At 34.1% G+C, this 15,301-nt stretch overlaps 2 long non-coding RNA genes across 5 annotated transcripts; both read left to right on the top strand.

Annotated features, from left to right (window-relative positions):
- The first annotated feature begins 7,820 nt into the window (after window positions 1–7,820).
- Window positions 7,821–11,743, top strand: LOC148870376 (uncharacterized). Of its 3 annotated transcripts, none has more exons than XR_016107024.1 (10): window positions 7,821–8,437; window positions 8,532–8,677; window positions 9,764–10,035; window positions 10,129–10,266; window positions 10,367–10,432; window positions 10,521–10,610; window positions 10,707–11,189; window positions 11,290–11,393; window positions 11,512–11,602; window positions 11,686–11,743. It is a non-coding gene; the product is annotated as an uncharacterized LOC148870376 (long non-coding RNA). The 3 variants fall into 3 exon arrangements; XR_016107022.1 differs by having other exon boundaries at window positions 9,353–10,035; XR_016107023.1 differs by having other exon boundaries at window positions 9,353–10,035; window positions 11,290–11,397.
- Window positions 11,744–11,812: 69 nt separating this feature from the next.
- Window positions 11,813–12,655, top strand: LOC148870375 (uncharacterized). 2 transcript variants are annotated; one of them, XR_016107021.1, is made up of 3 exons: window positions 11,813–12,010; window positions 12,106–12,186; window positions 12,429–12,655. It is a non-coding gene; the product is annotated as an uncharacterized LOC148870375 (long non-coding RNA). The 2 variants fall into 2 exon arrangements; XR_016107020.1 differs by lacking the exon at window positions 12,429–12,655 and having other exon boundaries at window positions 12,106–12,373.
- Window positions 12,656–15,301: the final 2,646 nt, after the last annotated feature.

Genomic DNA, 15,301 nt, shown 5'->3' with positions numbered 1-15,301 from the left:
ATTGGGCGGGTTCAAGTAGAGGTGTAAATTGGGTCGTGCTGGGTCGACACGACACAACCCGCATGTGGCCCGCACAAAGTGCGAGTCATGTCGTGCTGGCCCACGGGGTGTCTCAAGCTATGCCTCCCTCCTCTAGAATAATTTAGGGGGTTGGTTCGACACAGCCCACGGCTCGAGCCTGCACGGACCCGTGTCGTGCCATGGATCGAGTAGGTCCATGGACTGGACCTTGGACTAGGCCATGCTGCACACTAAGCCAAGCTCAAGGCAAGGCACCCACTCCCCATCCAAGGTTTTTAAAATTGGACTAGACAGGTAACCGTTCTAGGGTCGAACGATTTGACTGTTCGGTTCGAACTGATGACCCGCTCTACCAGAAAAAATAAAAAAAAAAATAGAAAAACAAAAAAGGCCAAAAACGGTTGTCTGAGTTGATGGTTCAACCGCCCAAGGTAGTAGTTCGCTAACCAAATAAACGGTTTTTTGACAAAAAGCGGTTTTGAGGTGAAACGGTGTCCAATTCCCAATGTTTTCGATCTAACCATCTGTTTTGAGCCAATTTTGGAAACACTGTCCCCGTCAACCCAATATTCAATTTGATGATAGAAATGATCAAAATGATATATTGATTATCAACCACATGGTAAATTTCTAAAAGTACACTAAATCGTCTTTAATATTCAAAAATATAATTTTATGAAAATCTTGGAAATTTATTGTACTTGTGTAATTTTGAAAATTTATTCAATTTTATTTAAATTTTTATTAGATAATTTATTTTCTTTTTAAATGGTTTACTTATAAAACTATACTACTTTATCTTATAATTTCTAATATAAACTAACCAATAATTTCTTTTTTCCAATATTATACTAATTTATCTTAATAATTTGTGTAATTATTTGTTCAAATTATAGTTTTCCATAAATTTTCAATGATTTTCCAAAATCTATTAAATGTAATAAATTTTCCTATAATTTCCAAAATTTTCTAATAATTTTCATAATTTTTTAATGCTTTTTAAATAAACTTTCAAATACTTTATATCTTTTAATTTCAAAAATATTATTTTATGAAAAATTTTTAAAAAAACTATTACATTTGTGTAACTATGGGGATTTATTGAATTTTTTTTAAATTGTTATTAAATATATTTTTGTATCTTTTATGTTTTAATATAAATTAATTAATAATTTCATTTTATAACATTATAATATTTTGTTCCCCCATTTGTATTTGGTTATTGATTATAATAATAACAATAACTAAAAGTTTATACTTTCTAATAATTGTTAAATATAATTCTCAAATTTATAGAAATTAGTTAAAGAGTTTTCAATTTCTATAAAATGTTGCTAATGAGTTAATTAATAACAATATTTTTAAATTTTGGTAACTTACTAACCACACTAATAAGAATATTTAATTTTTGGTAATTTACTAACCGTATTTATTAATCTTTGGTAATAACACTATTTAATGCTCTTTGAATATGGGTGGGATTAAATATTAATTGTATTTTACTATTTAATTAATATGAATATTTTAAATGAGGGAGAGTGGATATAGATTGGGGGGATACATTTTAGGAATTGATTAGGGAGCGGGGCTAGGGGTGAGCATTCGGTTTATTCGGTTAAAAACCAAACTGAATAAACCAAAATTTTTAAAACCGAAATTAAAAAAATGAAAACCGAATTATAATAAAATCGAAATGACCGAACCAAAATTTTTGGTTTGATTTTTGGTTATTTTGGTTAAAACTGAATATAATTAATATATACATAATATTATATATTATAACCAATAATATATATTATGAAATTTAATTTCATTATGATACATTAATATATAAGTATATAACATATTATATATTATATATTATATATTGCATATTATATATTATCTATTGTATATTATATATTATATATTATATATTAAATTTTAGTTTATTCGGTTTTTTCAGTTAACCAAATTACCCAAAAATTGAATTAACCGAACTGAATTAACGAAAATCTGAAAAACCCAAAACCAAAATTTTGGTTCGGTAATTCGGTATTAACCGAATAATGCTCACCCCTAAATGGGGCAACATGATACTTTCCTATTTATTTAAATGAGATACCTTAGGTGAGAGATTATATGAAAATTCTTAGGTAGTTGAGTTACATGGCTTAATGGGAGTGGTGGGAAGGGGAGAGGAGAGAAAGTTGAAGAGAATGCAAGGTGGAGATAATGGAGCAAGGAGAGGCATGGTGATGGGGACATGTGCTTTGTTAAGCAAAAGTTAAATAATAGAAATACATAAGAGTATATATTTGTTTTATATTTTAACTTTTTAATAAACTGTCCGATCAAACTCAAACTGAGTTGGTTGGTTTTCTAGTATTTCAAACTGGCTCTGGTTTAATAAATATATATTAATATTTTATATTATAAATTTAATTTTTTAATATGGGAAAGTAGAAAAATTCTCATATTTGTTAGTCTAAAATGTTTTTATATCATAGATTTAATTTTTGTAATTTATTTTTTAATAATATCATTGTAATTTATGAAACTTAAAGTTAATTTTTAAGTTTAAATCTTTTGAACAAAAATTCTAAACAAAAAATAGATCCAAATTAATACAACCCGAGTTTGTGAGTTTTTGCTAATGGTCAATCGGTTTCAAATGACAAACTACAGACTTGACCGGATAGATTTGGTTGGCGAAACAACCTACAACTAAACTAGACCAGTTATTGGACACTCCTAATTTCAACTAAATTTATACTATAATCTCTAATAAACAATAGTAGTTTAATCTCCAATAACTTTTGAAAATTTATTACAAACATACACAATCGTTGAAAATAAGTTTATAATGAAAATATAATAGATATACAATAAAAATACAATAATTACAAAAAATATACTAAATTAGTCAATAAATAGTGTGATCTTAAATAATAGTTTAACCTCTAATAAGTATTAATCTATAAATTATAAAAATATATAATTACTAAAAATAAATTTATAACAAAAATACAATAAATACGATAAATTAAATTTCAATAGTTAAATAATAGTTATTTAATCTCCAATAATTATTGATAATTTTCTATTAAATAACAAAAATAAAAATATATTTATAAATAATTATTGAAAGCATATTTAAAAAAACAATAAATAATTACTGAAAATAAAATAATATTAATCATATATATATATATATATAAATATATAATGATTATACACTGTTATTGTAAAATTATTAGTAACAAATATAATTTTGTTGATAGTTACTTTCTATAATTATTAATTGATATATGCGAAATTAGTTATTTACAATATTATTTAGTTATTGGAATAATATTGTTATTTAAATTCTTAAAATATTAATTATTTTTTGAATTTAATAATCCATAAAATTATAATTGTACTATTATTACGTAATTCGTTATTGATTTTGTAAAATATTAAATTATTATTAATATGAATATTATGAATTCTATTATAATTATTTTTCTACTTTTAAGATTTTTTTAACTTTATTACATAATTTCGTTATTTTAACTATTTAAAATTTTGTGATGTTAAATATTTTGTTATTTAAATAATATGTAAAACATTTAAAAATTTTCATTATTTGAATTTTATTTATTTTTATTTTATTACATAATATTAAATATTTTGTTATATTATTTATGTATTTTTAATGTTTTTTATCTAAGATTTGTAGTTATTGAATTATTTAAATAATATTTTATTTTTATTGTTAAGTTTTTATTATTTGAATAACATTTGAATTGAATAATTAATAAAATTATAAATTATATTGTTACTACATATTTTCATGATGAATTTTGTAAAAATATTGAATTATTAATAATATGAATATTATTAAATCTATTAACTTTTTGTTTTTTGAATAAATATTTTAAATTTAGTATATAATTTCGTTATAACATTTAAATAGTTTTGAATTTTTTTAATTGAAACTTTCTTTAGATAGATATAGATAAAAAGTGTGAGAGATTATAAATAGGAATTAGATATAGTTTAGGAGAGAATCTCTCTACTAAATTAGAGATAATTTAAGAGATAAATGTGAGTTAGAAATAACTTAGGAGATAAATAGGAATTAGAGACAATTAGGAGGAAGTGGGGGAAACTTGTGCCACTTGGCTAAACATTAAAAAGCAAATCCTTCTTTCTTTGTGGTTGTTAGAAATAGTTAAACATGTGTGGTTTCCTTATTTGTTTAATGGGTAATTATGTGAAATTAAAAAAAATTAAAAAAAAAAACATAAAATTAGGAAGGGGTTTGAAGCAAGGAAAGGTATAATGACGTGGACAGACTAATTTTAATATATATATATATATATATATATATATATATATATATATATATATATATATATATTCTGTGTGTGTGTGTGTGTGTGTGTATTAGGGATGCAAATAAATTGGACCGGATTCGAATTAGGGTATATTCAAATCCGATCCAACAATGTTCATATTGGATCTGATCTACTCTGAAGGTCCGATCAGATCTGATAGGACTTGAGTTGAACTTGAATCCTATCATCAATAAGTTGGATCTTCAAATCTGATCCAATCCAACTTGTTTTCTTTAAAATTTAATAAATTATTAAAAGAAAAATAAAAAATACTAATTTAAATAGAGTAAAAACAAAAAATACAATTTTTTTATAAAAAATAAATAATATAATAAATTTATAAAAATATAAAAAAATATATTTATAAATAAATAAATAACATATATATGTATAATATATAATATATATCAAATTGGATAGGGGTGATCCCAATTTCACCAAATAGGATCGGATTCATTTGCACCCCTAAGATGAATTGTTGCGGCCATGACAATATCAAGAATCATAGCTTTAGTTAGGTATATTTATTATTATTAAAGCGTAAGCACCAGTGGTCTAGTGGTAGAATAGTACCCTGCCACGGTACAGACCCGGGCTCGATTTTCCTTTTATGGCCAATAATGAATCATCATCAAATTCACCACCGGAGTTGCTTACCTGAAACTTCTTGAAACTAGTGTTGCCAATTGGTCAGTGATAGTCCAAATTCCTATAAATAATAATAGATTTATAACCAAATTATTAATGGACCGTTTGCTTCTTATTCGTCAATCAATATCCTATCATATAAGACTAAGGTCTGTTCTTTTGCTATCTTTGATATCTAAATGTGTAATAATTATATTAAGAGGTATATTAGTATTGATGAATTCTTTTTTTTTTTTTTCCTTTGAACTCTTAATGCAAAGAATGTTGCTTTGAATTATTAATTCTGAAAATTATCAAATATTTATTTTGATCCCATATATAAGAGTTTTTATTTGTCATTTCGGGTATCATTGGAAAACAAAGACTTGTATGATTGCACTTTAAGAGATAAAAAATAAGAGGAAACAAACAACCAATTTTCTCTTAAAATTAAAAGATTCCTCTTAAGATATAAGAATTAGGAGGAAACTAACATGCCCAAATATACTTGTAAGCTATAACCAATGTTTTTAACATGCGGACAAACTGATTGGTTGGACCAATTGCCCTATTATTCGGTCAGAATTTAGGCCCATCTTATCTCATAACTTCTTGTCTATAAAATATACAATGACCGGGCTGGTTGAACCGCTGAATTATTTAATCCGGTCAACAAATTATATATTGGTTAAGTTTCATTTTTTGTTATTTGATATTTTTTATTTGTCATTTGTTTTTTGTTCAATATGATGAATATAAAATGTTTTTGGTCTTTGATGAATATATTTCTATATTTTATCTATTATTTATACATTTGTTATTTAACCATTGGGTTGGACTATAATGCTAGAAATACATGATATTTGAAAAACTTACAACCAATCAATTGGCATCATAAAAAAAAAAAAAAAAAGTTGGGTTTCCACCCAATTTCACAGGGGTTTTGATTGATCAAAGTATTTTATGGTATCGTATCTTTACCGCGTCATAGCTAGATTTTACCTTAGCCATTACATGATGGGTAAACCCATTTTGATCCATATGACTCAACTGTTTATCCACCTCCCACCAAAAAAGGAAAGCAAAGAAAAAAAATCCCCTTTCTATATTAGTTTTAAAGCACTAATTTTAGCTTATAATTTGACAATCGTTGATTGAGCCCTATTCAATCCAATTATAATAATCTGATTCAGATGTCAAAAATGAAACTAACCATAATATAATTATGCAATAAAATGGCCCTATATAATTAGGTTGGTTCAGTTTGGTTTTGTCAACTGTACCGAACCTATATTTAAAACTCAACATGGAGGTTTGAACCACTTTACATTTGGATTATTACCATTATTAAAAAATAAAAAAAAATAAAAACAATAAAAAAATCTCATTTAACAAGTTAAATGGTGAAGGGACAAATGGTTCAACCATTTGGATCAAACAAATCATTGATTCAATTGATACTGGGTTAGAAGTTGACCTAAATCAGGATTATGGGTGAATAATTATTCCGATAAGCTAGGTCATCAATAATGGGTTCAGCGGTTCTGTCATCGTATGCATGGTGAAAGCATTGTACATAAATTTTAATAAAAGAAAAAGACGAGGAAAAAATGAAAGAGCTCCTATGGGCTATGTTTGGGGATTACGACCGAATCCCTTGTACTCGTACAGGTCGTTTTTCTTATTTTTGAATAGCACAACATTACACTAATAACTCGCCTTCCAAAGTTGGTGGTTAAGGAAACGGAATCCACATCTCCACTAGAACAAACCAGCTAATGTTCTGGTAGAGCCAGTTCCCCATATATTTGCTAGAGCCTACCCTCTAGACTCTAGATCATGTCTACTAAAACTCCTCTATAATTTACATTTTTATATAGAAATTGTAACCGACCTTAGTGGAAAAATGTGAAAGGACATGGGCTATGGATTGATCATTCCAATATTACCCTTAATAGTACGCATATAAACCTTCTAGAAACAAAACACTCCCCCTACCTTAAAAAAAAAAAAACCAGGAATTGGTCATTTGACCGGTTATGTTTTCCTCCAAAACCATTTTTTCCTTTTAAATTGTTGATTTTAGTTAGTAAATTACTGAATTGGCCGATTAATCGTTTAAACGGTTTTAGTTATTTTCCAAAATTTTAATTTGTTTTATTTTTTTGTCAGGATAAGCTGACTGTTCGGGTTGAATGATTAGACCATTTGAACTAGTAACCGGACTCCTGACCAGTTTGATCACTGGTTCATTTTTAAAAACCATATATTTGCAAATGTGAAATTATATGTGTCTAAGGCCCTATTCGTTTTTAGTTATTTAGATATGTGAATTTATCTGGGCAAATATTTTTCAAGTTTCACTTACCTGAGTAAGCAGCTTATTCATCATTTAGGAGGGTATATCATCGTGATCAATTAATTAATTAACCAAGTTACCCCAACCAAATACTAATAAACGTGGCCTAGATGACATTGGAAAATTAATAAAAGAAATAGTTCAAGGCCTTTTCAACTTTTTGTTTCTCTCCATTATTTTTATGACAAACTAAAGACATTAATATACATTGGTAAGGTACGGGGTGCAAGTTACGCCAAATTAGGTAAAGTTGAAGTCAACCCTAACCGATTCCGCATTATCTGCATCGGTGGGTTCACACCCACGTCGGCGTGTTCAAAATTTACTAACTTAACGGTGCTTTACCCGTTGGTTGAAGGGGATTTTTCGGTCAGTTTCCCTCAGAAGTGGAAAATTCGATTAAGAACGTACGGAAATTTAATTCAATGCCACCCTGTAAAATTTATTTTGGCTCCCTCCGCCACGTCAGATAAGTTAAAGTTTCGATCCTATTATATTCATCGTCTAAATGGTAATTTTCTTCTTGAACGCAACAACGGTTTCTCCGTCGTCTTCTTGCTCACCTCAGGCGAAACATCTTCTTCCTCATTCGAACAGAATGCAGCAACGTCACCCCATTCCTCATTCGAACCGAACCATCAGTGGCGTCTTCGTCATCTTCTTGCTCACCCCAGGCGAAACATCTTCTTCATTCGAACCGAACACAACAACATCACCACATTCCTCATTCGAACGGTAATCTTCCATCGTCTACCCCTCATCCCAACGGTAATCTTCTTCCTCATTCGAACCGAAAGCAGCAGCGTCTCTGTTGTCTTCTTGCTCACCCCATTCGCCATTCGAACCGAACCAACAACGTCTTCTTCTTCCTCGAAGAACTGAACCAGCAGTGTCTTCTTCTTCCTCAAAGAACCGATCCAGCAACGTCTTCTTCTTCCTCGAAGCTACCAACAGTAACTTTCAATCTTCTTCCTCATTTGAATCGAACGCAGCAGTTCCAGTCTTCTTCCTCATTCGAACTGAACGCAGTAGTTTCACCCTCTTCTCTATTTCTCAAAGCCGAAAGGTACAATATCTTTCCATCCTCTTCTTTCCCATTTCGAAACTACAACATTCACCCTCTTCTCCATTTCTCATTGTCGTTAATCTCCATTTCTCAGAGTTGTTAATCACCAGAGGTTCATCTCTCATTGTCGGAGCTACAACATTGTCCCCATTTTTCATAGTCATTAATCACCGGAGCTTCGGAGCTTCATCTCTCATCAACGTTGCTACAACGTGTTTTCCGGTGCTTTGAGTGCGTGCGGTAAGCATCTAGTTGTGTTTGCACTCTACATAGTTCATTTATTTGGGTTTTGATGATTTCTTTGTTTTGTTGAGTGCTAATTTGGGGTGATCATGGGCCGAGATAGGCCAGGCCCAGACCGGGCTTTGCACTTATGATAAGGGCCATAGCTTAGGCCCGAGTCTGGATTGACCCGGGTTCTGGGCCTGGAACATAAGCCCTAGCCCTGGTCTATACAAGTTTGAGCCGGGCCTGATTCCGAGCTAATGTCGCCCATATATAAAACATTATATATCTATATATTAAATGACATAAAATGCATATAAACTTATTTTATACGTTAATATAATATAAATTATACATGTCATGTTATAATATTTATATATAAAATATATAATATAATGTAAAATAACATGTATACATATGTATACATTATACACAAGATGTATAAGTTTAAATATATGCAAGCCGGGCTTAGCCTAAGCCTGGCCTGAAAATTTGTGGGCCTGATGTGGGCCTGGGCCCGGGTCGGGTCTAAACACAAAACCCAAGCCAAAGCCCAAAATTTTCGGGACAGACTGAAATGATCACCCCTAGTGCTAATTGAGTTTTGTCATTCTTTATATATGAAATTTAAATGGTACTATATTTTTTTTTGTTACTTGTGCTAACAATAGGTTGTTAAATTCCCAACAGAAAAAATGTCAAGTGACAAAGCTGGGACTAGGTGCTCCTTAAAATAGTTTAGGGAGATGCTATAGAGTTTGTCTCTAAGTTTGGAGCACAAGAAAAGGCTCCAAGAGACTCCCTTTGGACACTTTTTGGACTTTCCATAGGTGATTGTAGAGACATCCCTATTGAGTTATTTAGTGAAATCGTGGGACTCGACTAGGCAGTGTTTTATAGTTGGTGGAAGGACTGTGCAATTCAGCGAGGCTGATGTTGCCCTGATAACGGGTCTTGGCCTGTCGGGTAGTATAGTTTCCCTATCGGAAGGCGTTGTTGGTAGTGTATTGTTACAAAGATCTTTTGGCTTTGATCAAAATCACTCTGCCTTTATAGAGCTAGATCTTGTGTGGAGTAGACTAAAGAAGATTGTATGGTTAGATGGTGAGGAGTACGCTGAGGAGGTGGTAAAGCTGATTATTCTGTTCTTGTTCGGTTGTGTGTTGTTAACCCAAGGCAGTTCGAGGGTGAGCTCATTTTAGGCTGGATACTTTGATGGTTTACAACGTATTGGTGTTTATGCTTGGGGTAAATGTGTACATCAATTCTTGGTTGGTGGTCTTGATCAGTTTGTTTCCAGTTGTGGTGCTGGATCGAGCAGAGGCTCATCCTCGTATAGCGGCTATCTATTTGGATGCAACACAGTGTTGATGGTTAGTGTGGATGACATTCAAATTTTTTATTTATTCTTTATGCTATTCTCATTAAATTGATGATCATTTATTGGCGGATTTCTTTTTTTGTAGGCATGGCTTTACGAGCACACAACATTATTCAGTCCTTCAGTTCCTGATGCTAGTCCTCATTTGTTTAAGTGGGGGAATATGGGGTATCAGTGGAAGTTGAAAAAGGCCTATTTGTTAAAGAAAGCTAGGGCGGAAACAGTTCTCACTTCTGCTCCTCTACTTGTGGTGTTTGTAGTTTTTATTTATTTAGTTCTGGTGGAAACCGGAGACCTCATATGGATTTATAAACTTATTACAGGTTATTGAGGGTTTAAACCTTACTAACTAGGAGATGGCCTTAATGGATGTTCAGTCAGAGGGTTGTGTAAGTTTTAATTTTTTTTTCTTTACAGTGGAGTCCTCTATGTGATCTAAGTACATGGTAGTTATTAACCTTTGGTGTTAAAATGCAGTTTGTGGACAGAGGGGGCCATGGTGTGGGTGGGGAACCTTTTTATGATGGGGAGGATGCTGGTCACGGGTGGCGTCGGCTTGGGAAAAAGGTATGATTAGCGTATCATACATGTTTTGAGTTATATACAAGTTGACTTACTGCTAATGTTGAGATTTGTTAAATTACTTCTAACTTGATTTTTCAGGAATTTTGCAAATCTTGCATGGAATCTATAGAATATCAAATTCTATGTACGGAGGCTAAAGAGTATAACTCGACAAGAAAGTAGAACGTGGAACTTTGTGATAAAGTTAATAGGCTTCGTAGAATGATGAGAAATAATGGATTGGACCTTGATGCAGCACCATTTAGTGATGGGCATGAAGGTTTGGAAAACTACTTGCTAGACGATGATGATTATGGTGCAGACTTTCCTACTGGAGTTGCATGTGGCACCACGGGGGTAGAGCAATCTCCCAAAAAGACTAGCGTTGTAGCCCCATCCGGAGAAATTCTTAATGGTTCACCCTCCATTACCAAAACTTGCAAACGTAAGTTTCCTCGAGCAGGGAGAGAACGAAAGCAAAGTAGCACGGTGGTGTCGCCCTTCTAAGCTCCTGGGCAGCAAGGGCAAGTAGCGGAAGAGTTTGCTATTGCTACAGAGTCCAAAAGAGAAGTGAAGGCAAAGGTGAAATGATAACTATTGGTGTTGTCTTGGGGTTATTTGTAGTCTTGTTTTGGTTTGATTTGACTTTCTTAGTAGTTTATTTGTTGAACATTTGTTGCAGTCGGTTGATGCATGTGCATTGTGGAATTCTTTTAAGATTAAGGACTTGGTCCCAAAGGAGGACCTTGAAGTTGTGAAATGGTTTTTAAAGAACCACAAGAAAGGGCAAGTGCGCATGACTGTTTAGTAGATTGTGTCTATCTAAATGATTTGCTTTAAACTAGAATTTGTTTGTATCATTATCTTTTTATTGTGTAACGAGGTTGATTAATGGTTATGGCAGTGATCAATTAGTATGGACTGATGGTGTTGTGTTTTTGACCCCGGATTGTTTATTGCCCCTCTTCGACTTGAAAGCATGGGTGTACGATGAGGTATTATTTTGGTTTAGGGGAGTGTTGCAAGTCGTACAAGGCTAATTGTCAATGTCGCTAATTTGACATGTGTGGTTGTGTAGGTCATTGAACATATGCTATGTGTCTTTGATGACATCGGTATGGTTTGTTGATTGCAATGTGACTGAAATCCATATGCTTGTGATTCATTTTGTGATATAATTCCAATGCGATTTGTTTGTAATGCAGTTGTATTTATCGGATGCCCACAGCGATGTTCTCTATCAATGGTTGAAGCCCTACGAAATATTGATGTGCAATAAGGTTTTAATACCTTTATCTGATAGCTCACACTAACAGGTACTAGTGGTGAATATGGTGGACTACAGAATCAAAGCCTATAGTTCCTTAAATAGCAACCTCCACAACACGTATGCAAGATCCATGGTATGTATCATGAGTTGATTTTTACATTACTAATTGGGTATAAGATAACGAGACCGATTGCTTATGTGTCTACTCAAATTTACATTATCTGACAGCAAATAACTTTGAGAGAAAAATTGTGACCATTTGTTCTTGGAATCATTGGTTGGCCGTTTCAATTCCCCCCAACAGATTGGGTAGGTGTTGTATGATCTATGCTTAGGTGTAGGGGTACTTGTTAGGTAGTTATTGAGTCAATAACTATATCTTTTTTGCAGTGGTAGCAAGTGTGAAGTGTTTGTTATGAAGTACATGGATTGTTTGCTATCACCTGGGGTTGACATTTTGACTTTGACCCATTGAGTACATGTGAATTTTGTTTGCTAGCACATGCCTATATGTCTCATGTTAATACTAACATGTAGTATGTTTGTTGTAGGGAAATATTGATGTTATTAGGTGGTAGATAGGGGCTCAACTCATTCGGAACCGTATCCCATAAATTGAAGATCTTACGAGGATGATTGAAAACCATTTTATTTTTCCTTTCTCTCACCTTACGACTTTGAGCATATATTAACAATTGAAAATTTTGAATTAGAGCTAACGATTGGTCAACTCTAACTACGTAAATTTATAAATGAAAGGCATAAAGTAATGCAAAAAGCAATTTTTATAGATATTGCCTTGAAACCTTGTGATCAAATATTTGCTCAAAATATAGCGTCACATAGCAATGTAAAGTAGCAATTAGGAGTGCCCGACCTCTGGGCGATTCGGCCAACTCCTAGAAACGGTCCTGGGGGGGGGGGGCATGGGGTAGTTGGGCGGCGGAACCACCTCCACGGTGTGTGGGGAGGTCCCCTATAAGTACCCAGATAAGGCGGAGACGCCCCAGGCCAACAGGGAAGGCCAACGATGGGAATGGGTTTGGTGGGTGAGTAGCAGTAGAGGGAGTGGGTTTGGTGGAAATCCCACCCCTCCACACCCGCTGGATTGGCCTCTAGGTGATTCGACCAATTCCTAGAAACGGTCCCGGAGGAGGAGCACGGGGGTAGTCGAGCGGCGGAACCACTTCCATGGGGTGGGGGGAGGTTGTTAGACAGTTTATGCCCTTAGCTCCAATTAGAATGATGTACATTATGACATTTAATGTAAATGAATAAAATACATATTTGATTCATGTTATCATAGTGTGTTTCTATGTAATACCCTTAAACTGGACACATATATGAGACTTGTGTTAATTTAGAATCTTCACAGTCGTTGGATCGACTCGTGTTAATTTTGAGATTTATTTTGCCAAAGCTGACACTGATGTGCCGCCAAGTTGGTTGGGGTGGTTTGTCTCAGCTTCCAGGGTGAGACCTGAGGTACATGTAGTATGAGTTTTCTTGAAACCCTGAACCATACCAGAATTCCAGTATTGCCCTGGACCATGGAGATAAATGGGCAAAACTGAAATGTTACACTCCCTATACTCGATTATGATACTTCACTCTGTATTGGATTGGGTTGTTTTTGATATGCCAATCAGTGAGATCCTTAGAGGGGGTCAAAACCTGGGTATGTTGGGACAATCCGACAATTCATCTGAGTGGGTGATCAGAGTGACAGGATCAACCCCTTTGCCAGACAAAGTGAATGATTGTGGATGCACTTTCTCTGATGAAAACAATAACTATCGGCAGTTGATTTCAACCATTGAAATTTGTTTTGCAAAATATATTATGGCAAGAGAGTGCATCACTGTACCTTGCAGCCGAGGGAGAGGTCCTCTCTCTTGTCAGGAAGTGTTTGAACATTATGGGCTGAGAAGTTAAGTGTAAGACCATTGGGGGTAATACTTGATGGGCTAATATTGGATCTGCCCACAGTCCTTGGGTTTTTATACCATGGCTTGACCCAATGATCATTTAGTGTAAATGTTGGGCCCATTAAGAACCCGTGGTGATGGACTCAGGGGTTCACTGTCTCCTACAGTGTATTCGGCCAGGCCTCATAACAGAGGATAGGCCGAACCCATGTGGCTGATGTGTATATCAATGTCTGGGTCCCATGCCATACAAGGATATCCAACTGGGTAGCAGTTTGGAGGGTAAGTGAGCTGATCGACTTAATGGGCCTAAAGCCCAATTTGAACTGGCTTAATGAGATTAATTAAAGGAGGGTGGTTTTGGGATTTAGATCAGTAGATAGGATAAGGGATTGTCTCTCCACTCAGAGAGTCCAGATCTAAATAAAGATTTGGATCAAGAAACTTCTAATTAGATTAGAAGGGTTGATCTTTATCTATAGATTAGATAAGGGATTATCCTTATCTCTTAAAGAGAGTCCAGATTCAAATACAAGATTTGGATTAGGAAACTCCTAATGGGATTAGGAGAACCTTTCTTTAAGGCTATAAATAGGAGAGCAGGGTGAACCCTTGGTACACAACAGAAATCATCTGAGTGACTATTGATTTCTAGAGAGAGACAACATAGTTTGACTGCACTGTCTCCTTCTCTCCTGCTCTTGCCGCCATAATAGTTCGATCTCCACCTGTAGGAGCGATCAAGAAGTGTTCTTAATATTACCTTTTGGCAGAAAAGGTAACCTGAAGTCGTGGTCACTAGCCCTCCATCAGTTTCTTAGTGAAGAATCAATTTCTTACTAAAGAGTCATTCTGTTGATTTTGCTTCATGCTACACCGTGTCATTTTCGGTGGAAGCAATCTTTGGATCTTTCCTTGGGCATGAACACTTTCATTGAAAGTTATTGTTACTTCGTATCAGGTATAACCCTCCACTCCCTTTTGGTTTCAGATTTGGTTTGGTTTAGGTTCAAAATTGATCATTGAAAATGCAGTTTTCTAAAATAGGGAATGCGATTCCCATGTGGGAGAGAGAATTTTTTTGAAATTTCGCCCAACCTTCCTGCAGGGTTCGGCCATCCATATGATGGATCTCTCATTCCATCAGAGGTCCCGTACAAGTACGCAGATGAGGCAGAGACACCTAGGGCCAACAGGGAAGGTAGACGGTGGGAAACGATGCTTTTGTAGAACCATCGTTTCCCACTGTTGGCTCGGGCCATCGGGCCAATGGGCGATCAGAAGGTGTCATGATGCTCGGTGGGTGAGTGGAAGTAGGGGGAGTGAGTTTGACGGCAATCCCACCCCTTTGCACCCACCAGATCGGCCTCTGGGTGATTTGGCCAATTCCTAGAAATGGTCCCGAAAGGGGGGGGTAGTCGGGCAGTGGAACCACCTCCACGGGGTGGGGGGAGGTCACATATAAGTACCCAAATGAGGCAGAGATACCCTGGGCC

The sequence above is a fragment of the Nelumbo lutea genome, chromosome 2, assembly GCF_056320005.1.
Source record: "Nelumbo lutea isolate HS-2025 chromosome 2, American lotus-T2T, whole genome shotgun sequence".
Taxonomy (NCBI): Eukaryota; Viridiplantae; Streptophyta; class Magnoliopsida; order Proteales; family Nelumbonaceae; genus Nelumbo; species Nelumbo lutea.
The sequence above is the reverse complement of the archived record's forward strand: the minus strand, read 5'-3'. Positions and strand labels throughout refer to the sequence as shown.